The sequence below is a fragment of the Chiloscyllium punctatum genome, chromosome X, assembly GCF_047496795.1.
Source record: "Chiloscyllium punctatum isolate Juve2018m chromosome X, sChiPun1.3, whole genome shotgun sequence".
Taxonomy (NCBI): domain Eukaryota; kingdom Metazoa; phylum Chordata; class Chondrichthyes; order Orectolobiformes; family Hemiscylliidae; genus Chiloscyllium; species Chiloscyllium punctatum.
This window is the reverse complement of record NC_092791.1, coordinates 32632238-32643312: the sequence shown is the minus strand read 5'-3', so window position 1 is coordinate 32643312 and position 11075 is coordinate 32632238.

Here is an 11075-nt window from a genome sequence, read left to right as displayed (position 1 = left end):
GGAGCGGGTGCTGTGGGAGGGTCAGTGTTGAGGGAGCGGGTGCTGTGGGAGGGTCAGTGCTGAGGGAGTGGGTGCTATGGGAGGGTCAGCGCTGAGGGAGTGGGTGCTGTGGGAGGGTCAGTGCTGAGGGAGCGGGTGCTGTGGGAGGGTCAGTGCTGAGGGAGGGTCAGCGCTGAGGGAATGGGTGCTGTGGGAGGGTCAGTGCTGAAGGAGGGTCAGTGCTGAGGGAGGGTCATTGCTGAGGGAGCGGGCGCTGTGGAAGGGTCATTGCTGAGGGAGTGGGCGCTGTGGGAGGGTCAGTGCTGAGGGAGTGGGTGCTGTGGGAGGGTCAGTGCTGAGGGAGCGGGTGCTGTGGGAGGGTCAGCGCTGAGGGAATGGGTGCTGTGGGAGGGTCAGTGCTGAGGAGGTGGGTGCTGTGGGAGGGTCACTGCTGAGGGAGTGGTGCTGTGGGAGGGTCAGTGCCGTGGGATCGGGCGCTGTGGGTGGTTCAGTGCTGAGGGAGCAGGCGCTGTGGGAGGGTCAGTGCTGAGGGAGTGTTGCTGTGGGAGGATCAGTGCTGAGGGAGCTGGCGCTGTTGGAGGGTCAGTTCTGAGGGAGTGGGTGCTGTGGGAGGGTCAGTGCTGAGGGAGCAGGCGCTGTGGGAGGGTCAGTGCTGAGGGAGCGGGCGCTGTGGGAGGGTCAGTGCTGAGGGAGCGGGCGCTGTTGGAGGGTCAGTTCTGAGGGAGTGGGTACTGTGGGAGGGTCAGTGCTGAGGGAGGGTCAGTGCTGAGGGAGGTTCATTGCTGAGGGAGCGGGCGCTGTGGAAGGGTCATTGCTGAGGGAGTGGGCGCTGTGGGAGGGTCAGTGCTGAGGGAGTGGGTGCTGTGGGAGGGTCAGTGCTGAGGGAGCGAGTGCTGTGGGAGGGTCAGCGCTGAGGGAATCGGTGCTGTGGGAGGGTCAGTGCTGAGGGAGCGGGTGCTGTGGGAGGGTCAGTGCTGAAGGAGGGTCAGTGCTGAGGGAGGTTCATTGCTGAGGGAGCGGGCGCTGTGGAAGGGTCATTGCTGAGGGAGTGGGCGCTGTGGGAGGGTCAGTGCTGAGGGAGTGGGTGCTGTGGGAGGGTCAGTGCTGAGGGAGCGAGTGCTGTGGGAGGGTCAGCGCTGAGGGAATCGGTGCTGTGGGAGGGTCAGTGCTGAGGGAGCGGGTGCTGTGGGAGGGTCAGTGCTGAGGGAGCAGGTGCTGTGGGAGGGTCAGTGCTGAGGGAGTGGATGCTGTGGGTGGGTCAGTGCTAAGGGAGTGGGTGCTGTGGAAGGGTCAGTGCTGAGGGAGGGTCAGCGCTGAGGGAATGGGTGCTGTGGGAGGGTCAGTGCTGAGGAAGTGGGTGCTGTGGGAGGGTCAGTGCTGAGGGAGTGGGTGCTGTGAGAGGGTCAGCGCTAAGGCAGTGGGTGCTGTGGGAGGGTCAGTGCTGAGAGCGCGGGTGCTGTGGGAGGGTCAGTGCTGAGGGAGGGTCAGTGCTGAGGGAGTGGATGCTGTGGGTGGGTCAGTGCTAAGGGAGTGGGTGCTGTGGAAGGGTCAGTGCTGAGGGAGGGTCAGCGCTGAGGGAATGGGTGCTGTGGGAGGGTCAGTGCTGAGGGAGTGGGTGCTATGGGAGGGTCAGTGCTGAGGGAGTGGGTGCTGTGGGAGGGTCAGTGGTGAGGGAGCGGGTGCTGTGGGAGGGTCAGTGTTGAGGGAGCGGGTGCTGTGGGAGGGTCAGTGCTGAGGGAGTGGGTGCTGTGAGAGGGTCAGCGCTAAGGCAGTGGGTGCTGTGGGAGGGTCAGTGCTGAGAGCGCGGGTGCTGTGGGAGGGTCAGTGCTGAGGGAGCGGGTGCTGTGGGAGGGTCAGTGCTGAGGGAGGGTCAGTGCTGAAGGAGGGTCAGTGCTGAGGGAGGGTCATTGCTGAGGGAGCGGGCGCTGTGGAAGGGTCATTGCTGAGCGAGTGGGCGCTGTGGGAGGGTCAGCGCTAAGGCAGTGGGTGCTGTGGGAGGGTCAGTGCTGAGGGAGTGGGTGCTGTGAGAGGGTCAGCGCTAAGGCAGTGGGTGCTGTGGGAGGGTAAGTGCTGAGGGAGCGGGTGCTGTGGGAGGGTCAGTGCTGGGAGAGTGGACACTGTCAGAGGGTCAGTGCCAGGGGAGTGGGCACTGTCAGAGGGTCAGTGTTAGGGGGGTGGGCACTGTCAGAGGGTCAGTGCCGGGGGAGTGGACACTGTCAGAGGGTCAGTGCCGGGGGAGTGGACACTGTCAGAGGGTCAGTGCTGGGAGAGTGGGCACTGTCAGAAGGTCAGTGCCGGAGGAGTGGGCACTGTCAGAGGGTCAGTGCCGGGGGAGTGGACACTGTCAGAGGGTCAGTGCCAGGGAGTGGGCACTGTCAGAGGGTCAGTGCTGGGAGAGTGGACACTGTCAGAGGGTCAGTGCTGGGAGAGTGGACACTGTCAGAGGGTCAGTGCTGGGAGAGTGGACACTGTCAGAGGGTCAGTGCTGGGGGAGTGGGCACTGTCAGAGGGTAAGTGCTGCGGGAGTGGACACTGTCAGAGGGTCAGTGCTGGGAGAGTGGACACTGTCAGAGGGCAAGTGCTAGGGGAGTGGACATTGTCAGAGGGTCAGTGCCAGGGGGAGTGGACACTGTCAGAGGGTCAGTGCTGAGGGAGTGGACACTGTCAGAGGGTCAGTGCTGGGAGAGTGGACACTGCCAGAGGGTCAGTGCCAGGGGGAGTGGACACTGTCAGAGGGTCAGTGCTGGGAGAGTGGATACTGTCAGAGGGTCAGTGCCAGGGGGAGTGGGCACTGTCAGAGGGTCAGTGCTGGGGGAGTGGACACTGTCAGAGGGTCAGTGCTGGGATAGTGGGCACTGTCAGAGGGTTAGTGCCGGAGGAGTGGACACTGTCAGAGGGTCAGTGCTGGGGGAGTGGACACTGTCAGAGGGTCAGTGTCAGAGGAGTGGACACTGTCAGAGGGTCTGTGCTGAGGGAGTGGACACTGTCAGAGGGTCAGTGCTGGGGGAGTGGATACTGTCAGAGGGTAAGTGCCAGGAGAGTGGGCACTGTCAGAGGGTCAGTGCTGGGGGAGTGGACACTGTCAGAGGGTCAGTGCTGGGGGAGTGGATACTGTCAGAGGGTAAGTGCCAGGGGAGTGGACACTGTCAGAGGGTCTGTGCTGGGAGAGTGGACACTGTCAGAGGGTCAGTGCTGGGGGAGTGGACACTGTCAGAGGGTCAGTGCCAGGGGGAGTGGACACTGTCAGAGGGTCAATGTCAGAGGAGTGGACACTGTCAGAGGGTCAGTGCTGAGGGAGTGGGCACTGTCAGAGGGTCAGTGCCAGGGGGAGTGGACACTGTCAGAGGGTCAATGTCAGAGGAGTGGACACTGTCAGAGGGTCAGTGCTGGGGAAGTGGACACTGTCAGAGGGTCTGTGCTGGGAGAGTGGACACTGCCAGATGATCAGTGCCAGGGGAGTGGACACTGTCAGAGGGTCAGTGCTGGGAGAGTGGACACTGTCAGAGGATCAGTGCCAGGGGAGTGGACACTGTCAGAGGGTCAGTGCTGGGGGAGTGGGCACTGTCAGAGGATCAGTGCTGGGGAGTGGGGACTTTCAGAGGGTCAGTGCCAGGGGGAGTGGATACTGTCAGAGGGTCAGTGCCAGGGGGAGTGGACACTGTCAGAGGGTCAGTGCTGGGGGAGTGGGCACTGTCAGAGGGTCAGTGCTGGGAGAGTGGACACTGTCAGAGGGTCAGTGCCAGGGAGTGGACACTGTCAGAGGGTCAGTGCTGGGAGAGTGGACACTGTCAGAGGATCAGTGCCAGGGGAGTGGACACTGTCAGAGGGTCAGTGCTGGGGCAGTGGACACTGTCAGAGGGTCAGTGCTGCGGGAGTGGACACTGTCAGAGGATCAGTGCTGCGGGAGTGGACACTGTCAGAGGGTCAGTGCCAGGGAGTGGGCACTGTCAGAGGGTCTGTGCCAGGGGGAGTGGACACTGTCAGAGGGTCAGTGCCAGGGCAGTGGACACTGTCAGAGGGTCAGTGCTGCGGGAGTGGACACTGTCAGAGGATCAGTGCTGCGGGAGTGGACACTGTCAGAGGGTCAGTGCCAGGGAGTGGGCACTGTCAGAGGGTCTGTGCCAGGGGGAGTGGGCACTGTCAGAGGGTCAGTGCTGGGAGAGTGGACACTGTCAGAGGGTCAGTGCCAGGGGGGTGGACACTGTCAGAGGGTCAGTGCTGGGAGAGTGGACACTGTCAGAGGGTCAGTGCTGGGAGAGTGGACACTGTCAGAGGGTCTGTGCTGGGGGAGTGGATACTGTCAGAGGATCAGTGCCAGGGGAGTGGACACTGTCAGAGGGTCAGTGCTGGGAGAGTGGACACTGTCAGAGGATCAGTGCCAGGGGGGTGGACACTGTCAGAGGGTCTGTGCTGGGAGAGTGGACACTGTCAGAGGATCAGTGCCAGGGGGGTGGACACTGTCAGAGGGTCTGTGCTGGGGGAGTGGACACTGTCAGAGGGTCTGTGCTGGGGGAGTGGACACTGTCAGAGGGTCAGTGCTGAGGGAGTGGGCACTGTCAGAGGGTCTGTGCTGGGGGAGTGGACACTGTCAGTGGGTCAGTGCCAGGGGAGTGGACACTGTCAGAGGGTCAGTGCTGAGGGAGTGGGCACTGTCAGAGGGTAAGTGCTGCGGGAGTGGACACTGTCAGAGGGTCAGTGCCGGAGGAGTGGGCACTGTCAGAGGGTCAGTGCTGAGGGAGTGGACACTGTCAGAGGGTCAGTGCCGGAGGAGTGGGCACTGTCAGAGGGTCAGTGCTGAGGGAGTGGACACTGTCAGAGGGTCAGTGCTGAGGGAGTAGAAACTGTCAGAGGGTCAGTGTCAGGGGAGTGGGCACTGTCAGAAGGTCAGTGCTGAGGGAGTGGGTGCTGTGGGAGGGTCAGTGCTGAGGGAGCGGGTGCTGTGGGAGGGTCAGTGCTGAGGGAGGGTCAGTGCTGTGGGAGGGTCAGTGCTGAGGGAGCGGGTGCTGTGGGAGGGTCAGTGCTGAGGGATTGGGTGCTGTGGGAGGGTCAGTGCTGAGGAAGTGGTGCTGTGGGAGGGTCAGTGCCGGGGGATTGGGCGCTGTGGGTGGGTCAGTGCTGAGGGAGCGGGTGCAGTGGGAGGGTCAGTGCTGAGGGAGCGGGTGCTGTGGGAGGGTCAGTGCTGAGGGAGCGGGTGCTGTGGGAGGGTCAGCGCTGAGGGAGTGGATGCTGTGGGTGGGTCAGTGCTAAGGGAGTGGGTGCTGTGGAAGGGTCAGTGCTGAGGGAGGGTCAGCGCTGAGGGAATGGGTGCTGTGGGAGGGTCAGTGCTGAGGGAGTGGGTGCTATGGGAGGGTCAGTGCTGAGGGAGTGGGTGCTGTGGGAGGGTCAGTGGTGAGGGAGCGGGTGCTGTGGGAGGGTCAGTGTTGAGGGAGCGGGTGCTGTGGGAGGGTCAGTGCTGAGGGAGTGGGTGCTATGGGAGGGTCAGCGCTGAGGGAGTGGGTGCTGTGGGAGGGTCAGTGCTGAGGGAGCGGGTGCTGTGGGAGGGTCAGTGCTGAGGGAGGGTCAGCGCTGAGGGAATGGGTGCTGTGGGAGGGTCAGTGCTGAAGGAGGGTCAGTGCTGAGGGAGGGTCATTGCTGAGGGAGCGGGCGCTGTGGAAGGGTCATTGCTGAGGGAGTGGGCGCTGTGGGAGGGTCAGTGCTGAGGGAGTGGGTGCTGTGGGAGGGTCAGTGCTGAGGGAGCGGGTGCTGTGGGAGGGTCAGCGCTGAGGGAATGGGTGCTGTGGGAGGGTCAGTGCTGAGGAGGTGGGTGCTGTGGGAGGGTCACTGCTGAGGGAGTGGTGCTGTGGGAGGGTCAGTGCCGTGGGATCGGGCGCTGTGGGTGGTTCAGTGCTGAGGGAGCAGGCGCTGTGGGAGGGTCAGTGCTGAGGGAGTGTTGCTGTGGGAGGATCAGTGCTGAGGGAGCTGGCGCTGTTGGAGGGTCAGTTCTGAGGGAGTGGGTGCTGTGGGAGGGTCAGTGCTGAGGGAGCAGGCGCTGTGGGAGGGTCAGTGCTGAGGGAGCGGGCGCTGTGGGAGGGTCAGTGCTGAGGGAGCGGGCGCTGTTGGAGGGTCAGTTCTGAGGGAGTGGGTACTGTGGGAGGGTCAGTGCTGAGGGAGGGTCAGTGCTGAGGGAGCGGGCGCTGTGGAAGGGTCATTGCTGAGGGAGTGGGCGCTGTGGGAGGGTCAGTGCTGAGGGAGTGGGTGCTGTGGGAGGGTCAGTGCTGAGGGAGCGAGTGCTGTGGGAGGGTCAGCGCTGAGGGAATCGGTGCTGTGGGAGGGTCAGTGCTGAGGGAGCGGGTGCTGTGGGAGGGTCAGTGCTGAAGGAGGGTCAGTGCTGAGGGAGGTTCATTGCTGAGGGAGCGGGCGCTGTGGAAGGGTCATTGCTGAGGGAGTGGGCGCTGTGGGAGGGTCAGTGCTGAGGGAGTGGGTGCTGTGGGAGGGTCAGTGCTGAGGGAGCGAGTGCTGTGGGAGGGTCAGCGCTGAGGGAATCGGTGCTGTGGGAGGGTCAGTGCTGAGGGAGCGGGTGCTGTGGGAGGGTCAGTGCTGAGGGAGCAGGTGCTGTGGGAGGGTCAGTGCTGAGGGAGTGGATGCTGTGGAAGGGTCAGTGCTGAGGGAGGGTCAGCGCTGAGGGAATGGGTGCTGTGGGAGGGTCAGTGCTGAGGAAGTGGGTGCTGTGGGAGGGTCAGTGCTGAGGGAGTGGGTGCTGTGAGAGGGTCAGCGCTAAGGCAGTGGGTGCTGTGGGAGGGTCAGTGCTGAGAGCGCGGGTGCTGTGGGAGGGTCAGTGCTGAGGGAGGGTCAGTGCTGAGGGAGTGGATGCTGTGGGTGGGTCAGTGCTAAGGGAGTGGGTGCTGTGGAAGGGTCAGTGCTGAGGGAGGGTCAGCGCTGAGGGAATGGGTGCTGTGGGAGGGTCAGTGCTGAGGGAGTGGGTGCTATGGGAGGGTCAGTGCTGAGGGAGTGGGTGCTGTGGGAGGGTCAGTGGTGAGGGAGCGGGTGCTGTGGGAGGGTCAGTGTTGAGGGAGCGGGTGCTGTGGGAGGGTCAGTGCTGAGGGAGTGGGTGCTGTGAGAGGGTCAGCGCTAAGGCAGTGGGTGCTGTGGGAGGGTCAGTGCTGAGAGTGCGGGTGCTGTGGGAGGGTCAGTGCTGAGGGAGCGGGTGCTGTGGGAGGGTCAGTGCTGAGGGAGGGTCAGTGCTGAAGGAGGGTCAGTGCTGAGGGAGGGTCATTGCTGAGGGAGCGGGCGCTGTGGAAGGGTCATTGCTGAGCGAGTGGGCGCTGTGGGAGGGTCAGCGCTAAGGCAGTGGGTGCTGTGGGAGGGTCAGTGCTGAGGGAGTGGGTGCTGTGAGAGGGTCAGCGCTAAGGCAGTGGGTGCTGTGGGAGGGTCAGTGCTGAGGGAGCGGGTGCTGTGGGAGGGTCAGTGCTGAGGGAGGGTCAGTGCTGTGGGAGGGTCAGTGCTGAGGGAGGGTCATTGCTGAGGGAGCGGGCGCTGTGGAAGGGTCATTGCTGAGGGAGTGGGCGCTGTGGGAGGGTCAGTGCTGAGGGAGTGGGTGCTGTGGGAGGGTCAGTGCTGAGGGAGCGGGTGCTGTGGGAGGGTCAGCGCTGAGGGAATGGGTGCTGTGGGAGGGTCAGTGCTGAGGGAGCGGGTGCTGTGGGAGGGTCAGTGCTGAGGGAGTGGTGCTGTGGGAGGGTCAGTGCCGTGGGATCGGGCGCTGTGGGTGGTTCAGTGCTGAGGGAGCAGGCGCTGTGGGAGGGTCAGTTCTGAGGGAGTGGGTGCTGTGGGAGGGTCAGTGCTGAGGGAATGGGTGCTGTGGGAGGGTCAGTGCTGAGGGGGCGGGCGCTGTTGGAGGGTCAGTTCTGAGGGAGTGGGTGCTGTGGGAGGGTCAGTGCTGAGGGAGCGGGTGCAGTTGGAGGGTCAGTTCTGAGGGAGTGGGTGCTGTGGGAGGGTCAGTGCTGAGGGAGTGGGTGCTGTGGGAGGGTCAGTGCTGTGGGAGTGGGTGCAGTTGGAGGGTCTGTGCTGAGGGAGCGGGTGCAGTTGGAGGGTCAGTTCTGAGGGAGTGGGTGCTGTGGGAGGGTCAGTGCTGAGGGAGGGTCAGTGCTGAGGGATCGGGCACGGTCAGGGCAGAAAGGTGCCAGGTGTGGAGGAGAAGTCAGTGGGGAGTGTGGATCCAATGACTGAGGGAATTGTCCCTGCAGAACAGAATCAAACCATTGAGCCCCTCGGCCCTGTTCCATTAGCTGACCGTTCTCTTGGCACTCCTCCCCTCACTTCAATCACCTCCCCTTCTCCCCGTATTTGACATATATGTGGGGGGAGGGAGAGGTGGTGGGGTGGGGGTTTTGGTGGTGTGGGGGAATGGGGTGGGTGGTGTGGGGGAATGGGGTGGGTGGTGTGGGGGAATGGGGTGGGTGGTGGGGGGGAATGGGAGAGGGATGGTTAGGTAGAAGAGTTTGTGGTGAGGAATAAGAGAGGGAAAGTTGGGTGGGCAATGGGAGGGAGGGTTGGTTGGCGAATGGGAGGGGCAGTGGGTGGGCAGGGTGGTGGAAGGAATGGGAGAGAGGGTGGGTGGGGAATGGGAGGGGCAGTAAGTAGGCAGGGTTGTGGTGGGGAATGGAAGAGAGGATGTGTGAGGAATGGAAGAGAGGGTGGGTGGGCAGGGTCGTGGTGAGGAATGGGAGAGAGGGTTGGGTGAGGAATGGAAGAGAGGGTGGTTGGGCAGGGTTGTGGTGAGGAATAGGAGAGAGTGTGGGTGGGGAATGGGAGAGAGGGTGGGTGGGCAGGGTTGTGGTGAGGAATAGGAGAGAGTGTGGGTGGGGAATGGGAGAGAGGGTGGGTGGGCAGGGTTGTGGTGAGGAATAGGAGAGAGTGTGGGTGGGGAATGGGAGAGAGGGTGGGTGGGCAGGGTTGTGGTGAGGAATAGGAGAGAGTGTGGGTGGGGAATGGGAGAGAGGGTGGGTGGGCAGGGTTGAGGTGAGGAATGGGAGATAGGGTGGGTGGTGAATGGGAGAGAGGGTGGGTGGTGAATGGAGAGAGGGTGGTGGGCACGATGGTGGTGAGAAATGGGAGAGAGGGTGGGTGGGCAGGGTTGTCGTGAGGAATGGGAGAGAGGGTGGGTGGGGAAAGGGAGAGAGGGTGAGTGGGGAATGGGAGAGAGGATGGGTGGGCAGGGTTGTGGTGAGGAATAGGAGAGAGTGTGGGTGAGGAATGGGAGAGAGGGTGGGTGGGGAATGGGAGACAGGGTAGGTGGGGAATGGGAGAGAGGATGGGTGAGGAATGGGAGAGAGGGTGGGTGGGCAGGGTTGAGGTGAGGAATGGGAGAGAGGGTGGGTGGGCAGGGTTGTGGTGAGGAATGGGAGAGAGGGTGGGTGGGGAATGGGAGAGAGAGGGTGGGTGGGGAATGGGAGAGAGGGTGGGTGAGGATTGGGAGAGAGGGTGGGTGCGGAATTGGAGAGAGGGTGGGTGAGGATTGGGAGAGAGGGTGGATGGGCAGGGTTGAGGTGGGGAATGGGAGAGAGAGTGGGTGGGGAATGGGTGAGGATTGGGAGAGAGGGTGGGTGGGGATTGGGAGAGAGGGTGGGTGAGGATTGGGAGAGAGGGTGGGTCGGCAGGGTTGAGGTGGGGAATGGGACAGAGGGTGGGTAAGGATTGGGAGAGAGGGTGGGTGGGGATTGGGAGAGAGGGTGGGTGGGGATTGGGAGAGAGGGTGGGTGGGCAGGGTTGAGGATTGGGAGCGGGGGTGGGTGGGGAATGGGAGAGAGGGTGGGTGGGGAATGGGAGAGAGATGGTGGATGGGCAGGGTTGTGGTGAGGAATGGGGAGAGGGTGGGTGGGAAATGGGAGAGAGAGGGTGGGTGGGGAATGGGAGAGAGGGTGGGTGAGGATTGGGAGAGAGGGTGGATGGGCAGGGTTGAGGTGGGGAATGGGAGAGAGAGTGGGTGGGCAATGTGTGAGAGGCTGGGTGGGGATTGGGAGAGAGGGTGGATGAGGATTGGGAGAGAGGGTGGGTCGGCAGGGTTGAGGTGGGGAATGGGAGAGAGGGTGGGTGAGGATTGGGAGAGGGGGTGGGTGAGGAATGGGAGAGAGGGTGGGTGAGGATTGGGAGAGAGGGTGGGTGGGCAGGGTTGAGGATTGGGAGAGAGGGTGGGTGGGGATTGGGAGAGAGGGTGGGTGGGCAGGGTTGAGGATTGGGAGAGGGGGTGGGTGGGCAGGGTTGAGGATTGGGAGAGGGGGTGGGTGGGCAGGGTTGAGGATTGGGAGAGAGGGTGGGTGAGGATTGGGAGAGGGGGTGGGTGAGGAATGGGAGAGAGGGTGGGTGGGCAGGGTTGAGGATTGGGAGAGAGGGTGGGTGGGGAATGGGAGAGAGGGTGGGTGAGGAATGGGAGAGAGGGTGGGTGGGCAGGGGTGAGGATTGGGAGAGAGGGTGGGTGGGCAGGGGTGAGGATTGGGAGAGAGGGTGGATGGGGAATGGGAGAGAGGGTGGGTGGGCAGGGTTGAGGCGGGGAATGGGAGAGAGGGCGGGTGGGGAATGGGAGAGAGGGTGGGTGGGCAGGGTTGTGGTGGGGAATGGGAGAGAGGGCGGGTGGGGAATGGGAGAGAGGGCGGGTGGGCAGGGTTGTGGTGGGGAATGGGAGAGAGGGCGGGAGGGGAATGGGAGAGAGGGCGGGTGGGGATTGGGAGAGAGGGCGGGTGGGGAATGGGAGAGAGGGCGGGTGGGGAATGGGAGAGAGGGCGGGTGGGGAATGGGTGAGAGGGCGGGTGGGGATTGGGAGAGAGGGCGGGTGGGGATTGGGTGAGAGGGCGGGTGGGGAATGGGTGATAGGGTGGTTGAGGATTGGGAGAGAGGGTGGGTGGGGATTGGGAGAGAGGGTGGGTCGGCAGGGTTGAGGTGGGGATTGGGAGAGAGGGCGGGTGGGGATTGGGAGAGAGGGCAGGTGGGGAATGGGAGAGAGGGCGGGTGGGGAATGGGAGAGAGGGCGGGTGGGGAATGGGAGAGAGGGCGGGTGGGGAATGGGAGAGAGGGCGGGTGGGGATTGGGAGAGAGGGCGGGTGAGG